This window comes from Mustela nigripes, chromosome X (assembly GCF_022355385.1).
Source record: "Mustela nigripes isolate SB6536 chromosome X, MUSNIG.SB6536, whole genome shotgun sequence".
Classification (NCBI taxonomy): domain Eukaryota; kingdom Metazoa; phylum Chordata; class Mammalia; order Carnivora; family Mustelidae; genus Mustela; species Mustela nigripes.
In genome coordinates this window covers 114,662,467-114,683,002 of record NC_081575.1, presented here as the reverse complement: position 1 = coordinate 114,683,002, position 20,536 = coordinate 114,662,467, and positions in this window count along the sequence as shown.

Below are 20,536 nucleotides of genomic sequence, written 5' to 3'. Positions count from 1 at the left end.
GACCTGAGCCGAAGGCAGAGGCTTAACCCATTGAGCCACCCAGGCGCCTCTCCAACATCTTTTTTGCCTTTGGCTGGAGGTGGTATTATTATGGGATATGTATTTATATTTAATAAATATAATGTATAGGTAGTATAGATTGTGTATTAGTTAAATAGTTATTATATGTTGAGCAGCTTTTCAAATGCTCATGAGGCTTTTGGATATCCTGTTTTGTAAAGTACCTGTTCAGATATTTTGTCCATTTTTACTTTTTTATTTTTTAAAATTCATTTTATGTCATCTCACCCAATGTGGGACTTGAACTCATGACCCTGAGAGCAAGAGACACATGCTCTTCTGACTGAGCCAGCCGGGAGCCATAGATCTTTTGTCCATTTTTACACTGGGGTTTTAGGGCACCTGGATGGCTCAGTTGGTTAAATGTCCGCCTTCAGCTCAGGTCATGATCCCAGGGTCCTGGGATGGAGCCCCGCCTGCTTCTCCTTCTCCCTCTGCCTGTCACTCCCCCTGCTTGTGGTCTCTCTCTCCTCCTCTCTCTGTCAAATAAATAAAATTCTTTAAAAAAAATAAACAAACTGGGGGCTTTGTCCCTTTTTATTGATTGGAAAAATTCTACATGTAATCTGGTTACAAAACCTTTCTTGGATATGTGTATTGCCAATATCTTCTTGTCCTGAATTATCTTTTGTACCTGGTAAGGAAAGTCCAGGCTTTCATTTGGGCAAGAATTGTTCATGAGGATAGAATAAATTCTGTAGGTTTTGTTTTCTTTACTACCTGACTGCCCTAACATACCTATATAGGCCATAAGTAAAATGAAAGTCTGATGTGTGATAAGACATGGAGTTTTAGTGCTATGCATTTACATGGTGTTGAACTTGCATTTGTTGAATAAACTAATAATTGGGAAGAAAGGTGCTTTGTTTATTTATTTATTTAGAAGATTTTATTTATTTGTCACACAGAGAAAGGAGGAGAGAACAAGCACAAGCCGGGGAGTGGAGGCAGAGGGAGAAGCAGGCTCCCCACTGAGCAGGAAGCCTGATGTGGGGCTGGAACCTAGGACCCTGGGATCAGGGCCTAAGCCAAAGGCAGACGCTTAAACAACTTGGGCTTTTTAAAAATGGAGTTTAAGCCTCCTGGGTGAAAAGTACCAGCAGAGCAGACACATTCTTGAAATTATTTTTCAATTAAATCATTCATTGTTCTATAATAAATAGAGGACTGCTAAATTCAGGGTACATTTGTTAAACTCTATAGGGAGTATAGAGAACCATAAAAATGATGTTTTTCTTTGAATAGCAGCTCACAGTTCGTAGCATACCCTCAGAAATTGTATTTTAATTTGCAGATTAGTTTCTCAAATTCTGCATTGCTTATTCATTAATTCAAAAAAAAAAAAATCCATCATGTGCCTGCTGTGTGCCAGAAAAAAGCCTTCCAGAACAAGATGGACAATAAATAATAAATACATAAATGCCAGAATTGCACTAAAACCATAGTCTCTCCTGTCTTTAATAGCATTAACCACCTGCCTTCTGTGAACTTTGGGCAAACTTCTTTGTTTGTTTTAATTTTACTTATTTTGTGGAGTGCTTGGGTGGCTCAGTTGGTTAAGCATCTGCCTTTGGCTCAGGTCATGATCCAAAGGTCCCGGGATAGAGGCCCGCATGGGGCTCCTTGCTCAGCAGGGAACCCGCTTCTTCCTCTCCCTATGCCTGCCTCTCTGCCTATTTGTGATCTCTCTCTCTGTGTGTGTCAAATAAATAAACAAAAATCTTTTTTAAAAAAATCAAAATGGTCTAGAAAGTATCTGTTGAGTCTTGAGCCCGATTGATCTGCCCTAACCTTCATCCCAATGTCTTACTCCTTTGATCAGTTTCATGGGTGTCCTTCCAGTGTTTCCTAATAGAAATATGCACAGATGCAAATATTTGTTCTTATTTCTTTCTCACTCTTCCGTAAGACTTGACGTGTTTTATATCAGTACATAAATGGGTGAAGGCGGATCTTGAATATTGGTGGCTGTGTTGTCTCCTCTCCCCAGGAGGCTACGATTGTTCGCTCAAAGCCCACCAGGGCCAAACTCAAATTTGTATACAAGCAGTTGCTTCAAAAATAACCCCTCAAAGCATATTTTTAGCCATTTAGAGCGTACCTGCTTTACATACGGGGTGAAGCTGTAACCAGCACTTGCTAGCCGCATGTAAGACAAACCCCGGGGATACCTAAGCCCCCAAGATGCTGCTGCCCATTGGAGGTCTCTGAACCAGAGACTCCCCACCTTGCTGCTGTTCACCGTCACCTAGACACATGAGCCCTTTCTCCCAATTCCTTTCCTTCTCCCTGGCCACTCCTTTGCCCTTGCTTCCTTCTGGGCAGTGACTCCATGCTGCTGCTTCCAGCAGCTCTCAGGGACTTCCCCCCTCCTACAACTTGTCCAAGTGCTGAAACAAAACTCGTCAAGTACAGTTGACTGTCATTCCATGGTCATGTCTTGTCCTCGATCAGCCCTGAAGTCTTCCATCTCATCCGCATTTTCACCTTACTTTTGTCCCCTAACTTTGTATATTCTGGGCCAAGCCCCCTCCTTCTTTTACATAGCCCCAGGGTACCTCCATCCATGTTACTCCAGATGTGTCCAAGTGTGTTTCACCTGGCTTTTTTGAAAGCACTTGGCTTTTTCCACGCTTTTGCTGTTACAATAACGCTGCAGTGCATAACCTTGTATATTCATCATTTTGTTTGGGTGCACAAAGATCTATGGGGTACGTTCCCAGAAGTTGGTTTGCTGGATCAAAGGCTCAACTCATCTGTATTTTTGAAAAATGTTGCCAAATTGCTCCTCTTGGCAACACACGTGAGAGGGTCTATCTCCCCCCAGTCTCACCATTTACCAGTCTGGCAAGTGACTTTGATACATGCTCAAGTTTGGTGCTTCTCACTTTGTAAATATCGTTAACATAATGTCTGTTAACATGTCTACCTCTTTCCCTGGATTGTGAGTGGCTTGGAATCTAGGACCATTTCTTACTCACCGCTGCGTCTTGCTGCTTAGCCAGCAAAATTTTACAAAATCGCTTCCTCCACCTCCCCACAAAAGAACCATATTTACAGAGTTGAATTTATCACCACTTCAGCCTAGAGAGACACCCCCTCAGACCTTTCCATTGTGGTATGTGCTGCCTGACTTTCATGTTCTTGGCAGTATTCTCTGGAGGCCTAGGCCTGCTTGGCCCACCCACAGTGGCAGGCCAGAATTCCCCGAAAATGTATACACCATTGGCCACCCAGCAGCCCTCAACCAGTGCCAGCAGAGATATGGTGTTTAAATATCTCTGAATATTTAAAGCTAATCCTTTTTGGGCATCCCTCTGAGGCACGTGGTGGTCTACACTGAGGAATCCTCATGGGAGGACGCTCTTGCCCACAGTGGCAAGTGGCTTGATCATGGACTCCTTATTGGTTTAGCTGCCTTTCCTTCCTTTCCGTGCTCACTTCTCCACTCCCTTATTCGAGGTCCCTTGAACCACCTCTCAAATATACAACTTACATTTTCTTGGGGTCTTTTCATGGGGGAAGAGAAATAAAGGCAGTAACCTTCCTTTCCAAATGCAGAAACCAAGGTGCTGAGAAAGTAAGTGAAACGCTCATGGTACAGCTAACAAAGGATGAATCTGCATCATCTGGCTACTTGAATAGGTGGATTAAAAAAAAAATTTTTTTTTTAATTGTACTTACCGAGAGAGAGAGCATGAGCAGGGGGAGGGAGAGAGAGAGGAGCAGAGGGAGAAGCAGGAACCCTGCCACCACCACCCCCCCCCCCGAACAGGCAGCCCAAGGCAGAACTCGATCCCAGGACCCTGAGATCATGACCTGAGCCAAAGGCAGATGCTCAACCAACTGAGCCACCCAGGCACCCCTACAAACAGGCTTTTTAAAATGGAGTTTGTCTTCATAAGAAATTAAAACAACCATCAAGACGTGGGAGAATAGTACAAGAAAACAAAAAACAAAAAAGAGAGATGGTACAAGGTGATACAAAATGAATGGTAAATAAATGAAACGATTCTCATCTACAGTTCTTTTCTGTGCTGGGCATTGTTTCGAGTGCTGTTTGTATATTGATTCATTTAACACAAGATCCTGTAAGGCAGGTGCATGATTATCTCCATCCCCTGTTGGCAAAGAAAATAAGACACAAAGAGTTTAAGTCACTTGCTGAAAGTCACACTTGCCTGGATCTGATCCCTGGATTTGTGCTCATCACCTTCAAACTACACTGCCTCTGGGGAAGTGCCAGAAAAAATTCCAGAAGTGACAGATTACTGTTGGCTTTCAGCAGCAGGGGTCTTGAAAGGAGAACATAGGCTTAGGCCTAATTAGAGACTAATTCTTCTTAGGGCCATCAAAGAACTCATTTATGTCAGCTAGAATATTTTCAGGGGCAGAAACAAAATACCCAAGTAAAAGTGACTTAACCAACAGAGGATTACTAATAAATCTCACAAAACAAGAGATCTGGAAACAAGAGTTTCTATTCTTGGTCAATTCAGAAATTAAGTAACAGGAAAGGAGCAAGTGACTCATATATTCATTTTTTATTTTTCACTCAACTTCATCTTCTTCATGGTTCTTTGGTACTACATCAGGATCTTTCCAAGGTTGCCTCAGTTCGGAGTAACAAGTATTATCAGAAAGGAAAGGCGGAAATAATGTCCCAGAATCCCCCAGAAGACATCCCCTTTGTTCCCCTTGGTCAGAATTGGGTCATGTGATCTACACACAGGGGAAGCTGGGAAAGTCAGTCTCTGGCCTCCTCTGTCTCCAACATGGAAGGCAGGTTTTCCTGGGGGTGAGGGGTTTAAAAATGGACAGAGACTGGCAGAGAAGGCAACTAATCATTATGTCAATCAGTTAAATTCACGTAGAAGCCTTCTTTACTGGCTGTGCTAAAATTTGGAAAAACCAGAAATGCAGCTATTTTTGCAAAGACAGTCAAGGGAAAACAATTTTACATGATGCTCAGAGTCAGGACCAGAGATGGTACCATTTGATGATGTCTTATTTCAAGGCAGGACTTCAGATCAGAAATTAGGACCTGAAACAGTCCTGTTCTGAATGGGAAGGCACCGCATTGACCATTTTTAGGAGGCCTCAGAGACTGGCTACGGACCAGAGCTAGAACTGGAATTGCTGGAGTTGGTCAATCAGTGGATATTTGGTGAGTGTTTACTCTGCTTGGAGCAGCGTATTAAGCACTGAGGGAGGAAGGATACAGAGATAATCAGACATGCATCCTGACCTCAAGAAAGATAAAAATCTAATAATGGTCAACATGAACTGAACACTGTCTGCAAAGCCCATTTAAAGCAATTTACATTGTTCTATACACTGAAGTGTATATTGAATACTCGCAGTAACCCTACCAGATAGTTTATGTTCATTAGCCCCACTTATCAATATGAAAAATGAGACCAGGAAGGAAATGGAGGCATGGAAAGTTTAAGCAGTTTCAAGATATTCAATATTTCTTGAATGATTTTATGAAATAAAAATCCAGTTAAGAATTGACAGTAGGGGTGCCTGGGTGGCTCAGTCAGTTAGGAGTCTGCCTTTTGCTCAGGTTGTGATCCTAGGTTGCTGGGAATCAGCCCCACATTGGGCTCCCTGCACAGATTGCTTCTCCCTCTGCCCCTACCCTGACTTGTACATGCACACGTGCGCATGTGCTCGTACGCTCTCTCTCTCTTTCTCATAAATAACTAGGTAAAACAACTGACAACAGTTGGGGCATCTGGGTGGCTCAGTCAGCTAAGCCTCCAACTCTTGATTTTGGCTCAGGTTGTGATTTTAGGGTCCTAGGATCAAAAGAGCCCCATGTCTGGCTCCATGCTCAGTGGGGAGTCTTTCTCTCCCTCTCCTTCTGCCCCTCCCCCTGGCCTCTCACGCTCTGTCTCTAAAGTAAATAAATACATTTTTTAAAAAAAGAATTGATGACAGTGGCTGTAAACTCTCTCAAAAAAGGCTGGATATAATAAATATTGTATGGCACAATAAAGACTGGGGTACACATTGAAACTGACTTTTTTATTCAAGTGTAATTAACATAAAGTGTTACATTTGTTTCAGATGTCCAATACAATGAATCAGCAGTTCTGTACATTACTGCATGCTCTTCATATGTGCACTCTTAATCCCCTTCACGTATTTCACCCATCCCCCCCACCTACCCTACCTCTAGTAATCATCAGTTCTCTATAGTTAAGAGTCTGTTTCTTGGTCTATCACGTCTTTTCCTCATCTTTTCTTAAATTCCCCATATGAGTGAGATCATGTGGTATTTGCTTTTCTCTGATTTATTTCACTTAACATTATGCCTTCAAGATCCATCCATGTTGTTACAAATGGCAAGATTTCAGTCTATTTTATGGCTGAGTAATATTCCATTGTATATATATACACCACATCTTCTTTATCCACTCATCCATCAGTAGACTCTTGGACTGCTTCCATACTTTGACTATCAAATAATGCTACAGTAAACAGTAGGATGCATATATCTTTTCAGATTAGTGTTTTCATATGCTTTCGGTAAATACCCAGTACTGGAATTACTGGATCCTAAGGTAATTCTGTTTTTAATTTTTTGAGGACCCTCCATGCTGTTTTCCACAGTGCCTACGCCAATTTGCATTCCCACAAACAATGCATGAGGGTTCCTTTTTCTCCACATCCCCACCAACACTTGAATTTTTTGTGTTTTTTATTTTAACCATTTTGCTGGATGTGAGGTGAGAGCTCACTGTGATTATGATCTGCATTTCCCTGATGATTAGTGACATTGAGCATCTTTTCAGGTGCCTGTCGGCCATCTAGATGTCTTCTTTGGAGAAGTTTCTATTCATGACCTCTGCCCATTTTTTCAGTTGGATTATTTGGCTTTTTGGTTATATATATATTCTTTATATATTTTGGATATTAACTTACTATTGGATATGTCATTTGCAAATATCTTCTTCCATTCAGTAGTTGACTTATTATTTTGTTGATGGTTTCCTTCACTGTGCAAATCCTTTTTCTTTTAATGTAGTCCCAATAGTTTAATTTTGCTCTTGTTTCCCTTGCCAGAGGAGATATTGCTAGAAAATGTTTATATGGCTGTTGTCAAAGAGATTATTACTGCCTGTGTTCTAGGGATTTTATGGTTTCAGGTCACATTTAGGTCTTTAATCCATTGTGAGTTTATTTTTGTGTATGGTGTAAGAAAGTGGTCCAGTTTCATTCTTTCATATGCAGCTGTCCAGTTTTCCCAACACCATTTGTTGACGAGACTGTCTTGGTATATTTCATTGTATATTCTTGCCTCATTTTTCATAGATTAATTGGCCATACAAGCATGGGTTTATTTTTGGGCTGTCTATTCTGTTCCACTGATCTACGTGTCTATTTTTCTGCCAATATCATACTGTTTTGATTACTACAATTTTGTAGTATATTTTGAAATCTGGGATCATGATACTTCCAGTTCTTCTTTTTAAGATTGTTTTGGCTACTTAGGGTCTTTTGTGGTTTCATAAAAGTTTCAGGATTATTTGTCCTAGTTCTGTGAAAAATCCTGTTGGTATTTTACTAGTGATTGCATTAAATCTTAGATTATGGGGTGCCAGGGTGGCTCAGTTGTTAGGCATCTGCCTTTGGCTCAGGTCATGATCCCAGGGTCCTAGGATCAAGCATCCCTGCTTGGCAGGGAGCCTGCTTCTCCCTCTCCCACTCCCCCTGCTTATATTCCCTCTCTTGCTATCTCTCTCTCTCTCTGTGTCAAATAAAATAAATAAATAAATAATCTGTAGATTGTTTTGGGTAGTATGGACATTTTAATACATTTGTTCTATAGTTTTCGGAGTGCATATCTTTTTCCTCCTTGGTTAAGTTTATTCCTAGGTATTTTATTCTTTTTGGTGCAACTGTAAGTGGGAATGTTTTCTTGATTTCTCTGTCTCTACTTCATTATTAGCGTATAGAAATGCAACAGATTTCTGCGTATTAATTTTGTATCCTGCAACTTTGCTGAGTTCATTTATCAGTTCTAATAATTTTTTGGTGGTGTCTGTTTGATTTTCTATATATAGTATCATGTCATCTGCAAATAGTGAAAGTTTTACTTCTTCCTTATCAATCTGGCTGCCTTTTGTTTCTTTTTTCTTGCCTGATCGCTGTGGCTAGGACTTCTAGTACTCTGTTGAATAAAAGTGGTGAGAGTGGACATCCTTATCTTATTCCTGACTTTAGAGGGAAAGCTCTTGGTTTTCACATTGAGTATGATGTTAGCCCTGTGTTTTTAATATATGGCCTTTATTACATGAGGTATATTCCTTTTAAAAATATATATTTTATTTATTTATTTGAGAGAGAGGAAGAGAGCACAAGCAGGGGGTGGGGAGTCAGAGGGAGCAAGAGAAGCAGGCTCCCTGTTGAGCAGGGAGCCCCATGCAGGGCTTAATCCCAGGACCCTGAGATCATGACCTGAGCTGAAGGCAGATGCTTAACTGACTGAGCCACCTAGGCGCCTCAAGGTATGTTTCTTCTGATCCCACTTTTTCTTCATTTTGTTGATATGGTTAATGACATTGATTGATTTGTGAATATGGAACCATCCTTGCATTCCCAAAATAAATCCCATCTGATTGTGGTGAGTGATCTTTTTAATGTATTACTGGGGTGGGTTTGCAAAATATTTTCTTGAGAATTGTGAATCTGCCTTCATCAGAGATACTGGCCTGCAGTTGTTTTTTTATGGTATCTTTATCTGGTTTTAGTATTAGGGTAATGCTAGCCTTGTTGAATGAATTTGGAAGCTTTCCTTCTTCTTCTACATTTTGGAATAGTTTGAGGAGAATAAATATTAACTCTTTAAATGTTTGCTAGAATTCACCTATAAAAGCTATCTGGTCCTGGACTTTTGTTTCTTAGGAGTTTTTTGATCAATGATATATCAAATTGACTTTTAAAAAACAGTCAGGCTTAGCTCAGGATAGACAGGTAGAGAAGTGAGCAACCAGGGTGATGCAACAGATAGGATTTTCCCAATTTCCATGACCATTATGGGAGCCCCCAGCACAGGGTCTAGTTCATTGGTAAGAAGGAGCCTGTAAGGTCATTGTCTGCCAAGGGGGAAGTTTCACCTGATTCAGGGAGCCAGGACTGTAGCCAGGAGGCCAGAGACCTTCAAAACATTCAAGAGTCTAGTAAAGCCTGCTGTCCAGGCTCAAAGGACAATTCCCAGAATCCTGTGTCAACAGAACTTGAAGACCCAAAGTAGCTTCTAGAGATGCTGAGTGGCCTCAGCCTGCAGATTTACAGCCACAGATGAGTTCAGAATGGAAACATCGCATGGGCTCTCCCAGCAGCATCGAACCATTTCCTTCAAATTTAGGGTGACCAGTTCATCTGGGCTTGCCTGGATCTCTCCCTGTATCAGCAGTTAAAGTTCCACACCCTGGGAAACTTCTCAGTCCTGGGAAGACTGGACTTGTTGGTCATCCTACAAATCTAGTTTGGCCTGATAACCCAATGGATGACTATCAGAGAAGGAAAAGTCAGAGAGATTAGAGAGAGAGAATTTTGCCCCTCTCTCAATAATAAAGTCTCATAACAGAACCCACTGAAGGCAGAATAAAAGAGTTTTCTATAAACACTGGATTTCCTTGGAATCAGGAGATTCTCTGCTTACGGATGTTCTAGCACCCAAGCTGTTCAAAATGGTAGCCACTAGCTACGTATGACTACTGAGCACTTGAAATGTGCAATTTTGAATTGAGACATGCTCAGAAAAAATGATGTGTAAAACAACTGCTAGATTTGAAGACTTACCGGAAAAAAAATAATAAAATGTGAAGTCTCTCATTAAATCTTATTATGCTTTATAATGATTACTTGTTGAAATGATAATATTCTGGATATATTGGATTAAGTTAAATGTAGTGTCAAAATCAACTTTACCAGGCTTTTTTTAAACTTCTTTTAATGTGGCTATTAAATTTTTTAATTACATGTATGGCTTACATTACATTTCTGTTGGACAGTGCTCTTCTAAAACGATTGTTCCGGCAAGAATGTCTCTATTGAGAAAGATTCTTTTTGTGTGCTATCGTTTACAAAACGAAGTTAAAACATTAATTAGTTAAAATTGTGCAAATCATGCAAAGGCCTTCGGGGAGGTTGGTAATGGGAACTGCATTGCCTTGTAGGCGTTGCCGTGGAGCTGTTTCAGGCAGAAATGCTGCCCAGAACACACTCATGCTTTCTTGTGACCGGTGACTCCAGGCCAAGCTACAGTGCATATAAAAATAACACCAATGAGTTCATTGTTCTGAACTTATGGCCAAATGGACTGCTGGCTCTTCCCATATAGTCTGAATCTTTTATGACCAAGGGATACAAAACACATTTTTTAAAGCAGTAACGAATGCAATCCAAATCTTTTTTTTTTTTTTTAACTTGAGTATTGAGCAATTTTTGGCTCTCTAAAGATGGTAACGATGAGGGTGCCTTATATTTGTATAAATTTTTCTATTTGCAAAGTTCTTTACAGCTTTCCTTTTATTTCCATTTGAATGTGACTATATATTCCCATGAGGCAATCTGAGCTGTTGTTTTATGCACATTTTACGGTTGGGAACCATCACAAGTCTTCTTAACTCTGTTGGGCGTTCTGTTGGCTACACCCAGTGCTGTGATGGAGTCTGCCCACTCACGGAAGCCGGTTAGGCACGTCTCTGCACAACCAGGGTTCCCATCACGTTGGCAGCTTCAGTGCAGCCTCAGTGTGAACATGGATATCACAGTACTGGGCAGATGCTACCGACCCGATTCGTTTATTTTGTTGTTTGGTTATGTTCTGGACTGCCAGTCATTAAACATTTACGAGCACACTGCTAGGTGTTCCCCCAAGGTCAAGAGCACTTTAGGATGAGAAAACCAGCTTTAGAAAACTTGAATAGGACCCCAGTGCTCTGAGTTCCAGCACAGAATTCTATAGAGATTAGATTCTTTTAAGGTGAAAAGAGTCCTGCTTACCCAGAGGAGGCAAAGCCACACTCAGGTAGACCCGAGCCTGTGCTTCACATGAAAAGAGGGAAGTCTCCCTCCCAGCTCCCCCACAGTTGTTGGCTCCTCGGTCTTGCTGTTGTTTGTCTCTCCCTCCCAACCCTTCTTTCTGTCCTTCTTTTCTGTTGATCTCTCTCTGCCTTTGCATGTGTGTCTTGTAAGGGAGAAAGAACACATTTCTGGGTTCTTAGCTAAGACCCTTGCAGTAAAAAACAGATGAACAAGAGAAAAACAAACAAGTTTATTAACACATATACCTTATCTATATGTGGAAGAAACCTGGAAAGATGAGGAACTCCCCAGCGTGGCTCAGAATTCAGAATTAAATATCATCTTAATAGAAAAAGGGGAAGAGGAAGAGAGGCCACTTGGGGAGAAAAAGTGATCTGGGGGAAAGATGAACAGGCCCTTAGAATAAAAAACGGGAGAGAGGGCCATTTGTAACAAAACTTGAAGTTTCCTCTCCCATGACAAGAGTCAGTCTTCTTGGGTTGATGAAACTCCCTGGATGGGAATTTATGACAGTTGAACTCCCTTTGGACAATGTATTTTTAGGCAGACAGGAGGCATTCAGAGAAAACTTCCCCCTGCATTTGCTGTTGTTGGGGTACCTAGAGCTCAAAATCATCAGTATCCCAAAAATCACGAGTTTGGGGACACCACGTCTGGACTTCCTGCGGTCATATGTGGGGGTGACCCATTCTAGTACCCTTCAGTCTCTGTCATCCACACACAAATACCCCATTTTTACTGCCTAGGTCACTATGGGATAGAAGCTAGAAATTCAAGAACCAAATGACAGCCCTGCCATTCCTTCATCCAAAAAAAGCTGGCACAAAACGTTTCATTGCCTTCAGTGGGAAAAAAAAAATCGGGTACTAAATTCCCTGGTGAGGGGAGAAAACTTTGAAACTGGTTAAGAAATGAGACACTGGATGTAAAGAACTGTATATACCTAAAATGAAAACATTTCAGTCATCTGTGGTTGTCTCATACCACATCAAGCCTAGTTTTTTTCCCCCGTTACTTCATTATTTCCAAACAAGAGAGCCAGATTAGATAATCACATACAAATTTCAGATTGCGCTTGCTTAACTAAAGTTTGCTCTTGCCACTCACTGGAAACAAGCTGCTAGGAGACGAGTTATTCTAAATGCACACCTCTGGGCTGTCATTTGGCTTTAATTCAACTCCTCATCCCCCACGCATCAGTGAACTAAGAAAAATGCTTTGGGAATGCTTCTAACTCTAAACTTCAGTTAATTCTCAAGTTTGCATATTAGCCCGAAATCAGTCAGTGCCAAAAATAAAAATAAAAATAAAAAAGGCCAAGAACCAGAGGTCTCAAACTGTATGCCATTGATCCATAAACAGATGGCCAGATGTTGTCTTATCACAGTGCCTCTCTACGTATGTTGCTAAGGAAAAGCTGACATTGAAAAATTAGGAAGCTTTTGGGCACCTGGGTGGCTCAGTGGGTTAAGCCGCTGCCTTCGGCTCAGGTCATGATCTCGGGGTCCTGGGATCGAGTCCCGCATCGGGCTCTCTGCTCAGCGGGGAGCCTGCTTCCTCCTCTCTCTCTCTCTGCCTGCCTCTCTGCCTACTTGTGATCTCTCTCTGTCAAATAAATAAATAAAATCTTTAAAAAAAAAAAGAAAGAAAGAAAAATTAGGAAGCTTTTGATAAAAGTACAGATTTGGGGCTTTTCTTTAGGGGTCAGAAGCTGTCATAATGGACAGGCGCTCCCTCGAAGTAAGGGTAGGTAGAGCTTTACTCCTTTCTGTTACTCGTTTGCCTTGGAGGCCCATTTAGGTTTGCAACCCTGCAATAGAACCCCCCCCCCAAAAAAAAGCATCTTACACCCTAAACTGATAAGAAGTAAAGGCCTAAATCACGTCATGTCCCTTTTTGGATTTTCTTTCTTTTTTTCTATCTTTCTTTCTTTCTTTTTTTTTTTTTTTAAGATTTTTTTATTTCTTTATTTGACACAGAGAGAGAGATCACAAGTAGGCAGAGAGGCAGGCAGAGAGAGAGGGGGAAGCAGGCTCCCTGCTGAGCAGAGAGCCCTATGCGGGGCTCGATCCCAGGACCCTGGGATCATGACCTTAGCCGAAGGCAGAGGCCTAACCCACTGAGCCACCCAGGCACCCCGTTTTTGGATTTTCAAGACCCCCTATGTTCAGGTTTGCAGCTGGCCTCTCTAACCCAGCGACGATTACGGTTAGGGATCCACTGCAAGACAAAAGCTTTCTTGTGACAGTGGTGACATCTAACATGAACTGATGGGAAGCTGTGTATTGTCTTTATTTTTCCCATTTAGCAAGGACATTCATGCACGTAGCTGCAGAAATATGATGCATTCGACTCTCTGGTATTGCCCCCGACCCTGCTGGCCATGTTTGGTACCATATGGCCCCGACACATTACCTTTTAAAAGTCCCCCAAATCCTGCAGTCCAAGCATATCTCACCCTGGAGGTTTCTGACAAGGACCTGGACAGAAATAAGACACTCAGAACAGTGTCATCATTTAGGAAGTACTAGATAACTGATTGCTGTTAAATCAGTTAAAACAGATAACTAAATACTGTTCCCAGTCCTTAAGGAGTTTATAAGTAGGGAACAGGGGTCACAAAAGTACAAATGGGGGCGCCTGGGTGGCTCAGTGGGTTAAAGCCTCTGCCTTCGGCTCAGGTCATGATCTCAGGGTCCTGGGATCAAGCCCCACATCGGGCTCTCTGCTCAGCTGGGAGTCTGCTTCCTCCTGTCTCTCAGCCTACCTCTCTGCCTACTTGTGATCTCTGTCTATCAAACAAATAAATAAAATCTTTAAACAAAAAAAAAAAAAGAAAGAAAGAAAGAAAAAAAGTACGATGGCGATACTGTGGCTAGAAATGGCCTCTGCATGCTGGTCAACGGTAGCTTCTTCGTGGCAGGAAGAGGAAAGTAGTTTTAAGCATATGGTGGTCTAATATTGCATTTTAAATGGCTTGCCACACTGATCTGTGATGAATTCAGCACACACACACACACACACACACACACACACTGCCATTGCTCAAAGCATTTAATAAAGTCTATTATAAACAGAACCATGAGTTGGGAGCAGTACTTGGGTGGAAAAGGGAGCAGGACCACCCAGTGCCAAAAAGAGTGGCCATGAGAGTGGGTGAATAACAGAGATGGGCCTTGGATTAGGCAGAACCAGGAGGATTAAACAGAGGGACCCTGGGCTTTCAAAATTATGTGTGAATTTTCACTTTAGTCTTCAACGCAAGGTGGAAGTGTGTAGAGAGCTTCCCAGTGCTGACACTTGGGTTGTTTATATCAGTACCATTACTGCACAGCTGATGTCACCATGTGCAGAAAAACTTTAATCTTTCTACCTCCCTGCACTGAAGGACAACCCCCTACCTTCCTCAGTGCTTTGAAAGCACTGTCAACATAATAGTAACCTTTGTTACAAATTTTTCTTAAATAATGTATTTGTATATGTGTATGTCTCTGTCTGTATTGATATGTATATGTGTATATAGTCTATATTTTTTTCTTCTCCTGGATAAGGATAAAAATTTCTCAAGACATCCCTATCAAAATACCAAGAGCATTTTTCACAGAACTAGAACAGATAACCCTATAATCTGTATGGAACCACAGAAGACCCCAAGTAGCTAAAGCAGTCCTGAGAAAGAAGAATGAAGCTGGAGGTATCGCAATCCCAGAGTTCAGCACACACTACAGAGCTATAGGAATCAAAACACTGTGGCACTGGCACAGAAACAGACACATCCATCCACAGAACGTAATAGGGAACCCAGAAATAAACCCATGCTTCCACGGTCAATTAATCTACAACAAAGGAGGAAAGGATGTCCAATGGGAAAAAGATAGTCTCTTCAACAAATGGTGTTGGGAAAACAGGACCACTTTCTAACACCATACACAAAATAAACTCAAAATGGATGGAAGATCTAAACAGGAGAGCTGAAACCATAAAATTCCTAGGAGAGAGCGCAGGTGACAGTTTGTGTGACTTTGGTAATAGCACCATTTTTCTACATGTGTCTCTTCTGGCAAGGGAAATAAAAACAAAAATAAACTATTGGGACCACACACACACACACACACACAACTTTTACACAGAGAAGGAAACCATCAACAAAACAAAAAGTCAACCTATTGAATAGGAGAAAATATTTGCAATAATGAAGACCTTATACAAATTCAACACACACACACACACACAAAACCAATCCAATTACAAAATGGGCAGAGGACCTGAATAGACATTTTCCCAAAAGAAGACATCCAGATGGCCAACAGGCATGTGAAAAGATGCTCAGCATCACTCATCATCAGGGAAATGCAAATCAAAACCACAATGAGATTATCAGACCAGTTAGAATGGCTAAAATAAAAATGACAAGAAATAATAGTGTTGGCAGGGGTGTGGGGACAACGGAACCCTCGTGCACTGCTGGTGGGAGTGTAAATTGGTACAGACACTGAAAAACCGTATAGTGGTTCTTCAAAAAATTGAAAATAGAAATACCATATGATCCAGTAATTCCGCCACTGGGTATTTACCCAAAGAAAACAAAAATACCAAATTGAAAAGATATGTGCACCCCTACATTTACTGTAGCATATGTACAGCAGCCAGAGTATGGAAGCAATGTTAGGTGTCCATCAATAGATGAATGGATAAGGAAAATGTAACAGGTACATACACATGCCACACAATGGAATATTACATAGCCGTTAAAACGGAGATCATGCCATTGGCATCAAAATGGGTGGACCTAGAGGGTATTATGCTACATGAAATAAGTCAAACAGAGAAAGACAAATACCATGTGATTTCACTCATAAGTGGAATCTTAAAAAAAGAAAAATTGGATAAAAAAACCAAAAGCAGAATCAAACCTATAAATACAGAGAATAAACCAACTGCTGCCAGAGGAGAGAGAGGTGGGGAGTTGGGCAAGATGGGTGAAGGGAAGAGGGGGCCACAGGACTCCCGTTATGGAATGAGTAAGCATAGGGAACACAGTCAGTGATATTGTAGTAGTGATATAATGGAACGGACGGTAGCTACACTTGTGGTGAACACAGCATGCCCTGTAAACCTGTCAAGTCACTAAGTTGTACACCTGAAACTAATGTAACGTTGTGTCCACTCTACTCAGAATTCATGCGCTCAATGATGGCAAAAGAAAAAAAAAAATTCTCAAGGCAGAGACAGTAGCATCATTGATTTGTCACTCCAAAGTCTCAGAAGACATTCAGTCAGTGTTTGTTGAATGACTTATATAGTCAACTTGACTCAGCTCATCTTCGTTTCACTCTGCTGCCTCTCAAGGAGTGGAAACTCTAGCCTTTGAAGGACCAAGGGCCTCTCTAGGTGGTCGTGGACAGGGCCACAGAACTCAGGCAAAAACTACTTCAGGCAGTTCCCTAAGGCCCTGGGTTGTTGGGTCAGTCCCATTTGGTAACAATGCCATAGAATAGCTCCAGGAGTCATGGGCCTCTCTTTTAGAGTCTTCAGCTTGGATGACTCCCCACTCAGATGGTTTCCTTGGCTTTTCCTCTGTTTAATTTTAGTTCGTCTGTTGCTCTAGCTTCACCTTTATCCCTTCTTTCCCCTAAGAACTTTGTTGAACCTTCTTCTGTTCTTTTTGTCCCCATTGTATCTCCACTCTTATTTAGTGTCTTTGCACATAGTTCCTGGTCCAGTGATGAAACCCATCTCCAAATCAACATTCATTCATTCACTAGTTTATGTATCAAGTATTCAGCACCCACGATGTGCTGGTGAAAAGAGCGAAAAGCAGACGTGGTCCCTACTTTCATGGAATTCACAATTTCATGAGGGATTCAAGCTTAATCAAATAAATGTGCAAATAAGCATATATGGTTGCAAACCTCAGAAAGCCTATAACCAAGGCAGCTGACCTAGACCAGAGGTTGGGCAGGGCTTGCGTGAGGAAATGCCCTGAGTGCCGAGCCATGAAGGGTAATGAGGCCCTGGGCGAAGAGAAATGGCAGAGGATTCCAGATAAAAGGAAGACTGTGTTCTTGAGGTCCTGCAACAGGCAGGAGGAAAGCATGACCAAGGAATAGACCAGTCAGTGTGGTAAGAACCCAGACAGCGGGCCACTGAGGAAATAAGGGCCAGACACCACTGGGTCTCATCATCATGGTAAGAATGAACCCAAATGAGAAATCTCAAATGTGCCCCAAAAGGGAGTACAATTGTCACACACACATTATTACTGAACAGCACCACTTACTTCCAAAGGAAAAGCTACTAGACAATAGAAATGCATTTTATGGTTGTTGTTGTTTTTCCCTATGTAGTGATGACAGATTTGCCTCTCTCCTTGGGTGAAGAGAAGTTCTAGAAAATTATTGTCGAACTCGCTCTGAAGGTATTCTGGTTCGTTCTAGTGTGTTTGAAACGCTCAGTGGAAAAAAGTTTAAAACCCACTCACCACCCCCTGTAAGTCAAATTGAGCTGAGCAGACTATAAAATTACAGGCTCTGGGGAAACAGAGACTCCGTTCTAATTGCCCATTGATCAAAGAAGAGAAAGAGAATAAAAAGAAGTGCGTTGTTAGCATCTCTGCTGAAATCGTTTCTCTTCCTGATTGGAAGGTAATTGTAACAAGATGAGGCATGAGCATGTCATATATGTAGCATGACCGTGGTGTGGTTTCGTGAAAATTCTAGCTGGAAGATGAACAGAGCCACATCCCTCGTGAGTGGCTCTGGCCTGGTGATGATCAGGCTTTGAGAGGCAGCCCTTCCACTTATAAAGACATGTGGGGAGGAAATTCCGGCTGAAACATCGATCACGTTAAAGAATATTTGAATTTCAGAGCCTCTGCTGGTCTCTGTACTGCTGGGAGTTCACATCTGGTGTTAGAGGCCATTTTATTTATGGCAGCATCTAGCTGTGCCAAGCATGCCCCTAGATCTTGCAAGTGGGGAACAAAGCTGTTCTGATTGATAAAGTCCCAGGGCAGGGAAAATCCTTGTGGGTTGTATTGCCTTTAGGAAAATGCTTTCTTCCTAAAAGTGTATCGGAAGTATATTGTCTACAATAAATTTGGTTCTTCCTTGGGACATATGTTTTGTTCAAGAACTGTTTTTGCCCAATTCTAGCAGAGAGTGGCCATCCATTCCAGATGGTTCTACTAAGGCCCTATACCCTTCTGCTGTTGTTACTTAAACTGAGAAGGTCCAGCTTGAGGAAACCATTGTAGATTAGAGTATTTTATCTGTGGTTGCCCAGGTGTGAAGTGGTGGTGGATCATAAGATTAAATGGAAGCATACGGATTGGGGAAGAGATTTCGTTGGAAGTAGGGCTGACTGAGACTCACACAATAAATGATTAAGGCTCTGAGGATGGAAGGAGAAGGCAGTTCTCATCTAAAGGTTCAACTGGAGAAGGATTTGTTTCCAAATTCACATAGTCATTGGCAGTGTTCTGCTCCCTGTGGGTTGCTGGACTGAGGGCCTCCATTGCCTGTGGGCTGTTAGCCGGAGGCTGCCCTCGGCTCCTCACTGTGTGGTCCTCTCCAAATGACAGCACACATGTTGGCAGCTTGCTTCTTCAAAGCCAGCAAGGGAGAGTCTCGTAGCAAGACAATTAAAATCCTGTCACCTTTGCCATCTTCTGTTGCTTAAGAACAAGCCACGTGTACTTACACCCGAGGGAGGAGGATTATGGAACAGAAGGAATTCCAGGAGCTGGGGGTCAAGAGGCCCTACCCTAGAATCGGTCTGGCTCAGGCAGAAAAGTTGGAGAAGCAAAACGTTAAGCTTTCAATATCTTAGCTGTAATCATTTATCAGTCAAGAAACGGATTCGGTGCTGGTTATATGTGCAGAGTACAATATGGCAGAAGTAGAGACTTTCCCTTCATGGGTCAAGACACAACCTGTTTGAAAGGGAACAGGTAACACTACGCCAACTTGAATAATAATAATTGTGTTGTTTCTGAATCCTTCTGTTGAAAATGTAAGAGCAACTGGAAGAGAAGGGCCTTAGCACTGCAAACATGAGGGAGGGACAGAAGCTGTAGGAAGCGTCTGGAATTGGTCGGGAAAATTAATGAGAAAACAAAGAGGAGAGAGAGGCTCCGACTCGTCTCCCCTCTGAAAATACAAGCGTCCTGTTCCATCTCTAACTCATCGATGCAGTTCATTCCCTCGCCCAGATTTTGTCAGACTTCCAAGTTCTGAGAGAGTATTGTTTGTCCGTGAGGTGATCCTGCGTAGTAGCTGCTTCTGTGGACCCTGCCGCCCACTGCTTGGCTCTGGTCTCCCGCACCCGTCCCTTATCAACAGGGCAAGTAGTCACACCCTGTGAATGCTTGGACTATAAAATAGGATCATAAGAACACCTACTGCCCAGAGCTGATGAACACGCTGCATCATGGAACAAGCCGCAACATGGAACGTGCTTCGCCCAAACACAGCAAATGCTTCCTAAAGGGAAGTTACTGCTGCTGTTCTTTGAACCAGCGTTGCTTGGGTGTCTGTCATGGGTATGATTAGACCATCTCTTTCACCAACCAGCTTATCCTAGGACTACTTGCAGACTTCATCATGGGCTCCCATATTTGACGATGACCATTGCGATGGCCTTGGTAATGAAATACTTGGCCTATCTCAAGCATTTTCTTTTCTCAAGGGGGGAAAAAAAAAGCCCTGACTCAGTGGATCATAAAGGTCTATATTGATCTAAAATGACTGTAATTCATTGCAACAGCACTTAATGGATGTGGTTCATCCAGTTAATTCCGCCTCCCTCTTACCCTCAAGGAGAAAAGCTCTCCAGTCCTTTGTTGGTCATGGAGAGGTAATTAGCGTCTCCAGAAGGTCTGACCTGTAATGTAAAATCTCTCTCACCCATCGTGGTAGCTCCCCTTTCTGCCTTCTGACTGTGAAATTCAACCACATGTTTATCCTTCATTTTGTCTCTCCCTTAGAAGGTCAAACTAGACTCATGGTCATCATTCCAGTATTTAAAATCCTTTCGTTACAGTAACCCTAGGCCCTAGAGAAGGCCTTACAGTCTGAGGTTTGTTACTCGGTTTGGACGTGAACTTCTGACGTAGCACCTTCCTGCTCAAGGTGGTAGCTCACTGCCACACTCCGAGCTACATTTTTGTCTTTGCTTTACCAAATCTGTTGCCTACTGGTATTCTGCAAAGCTGAGTGGAAAGCAGCGCTTCTCAGACTTTAATCCCCTGGGAATCTTGCTGAAGTTCAGATTCTGATTCCGTGGGTCTGGGGTAGGACCCAAGATTCTGCATTTCTGACAAGCTTCCAGGTAGGGATGCTGCAGGTCAAAGGAACACAACTTTGAGTAAAAAGGATTTAAAGGACAGGTGCCAAAACCAGTTGCAAACCCC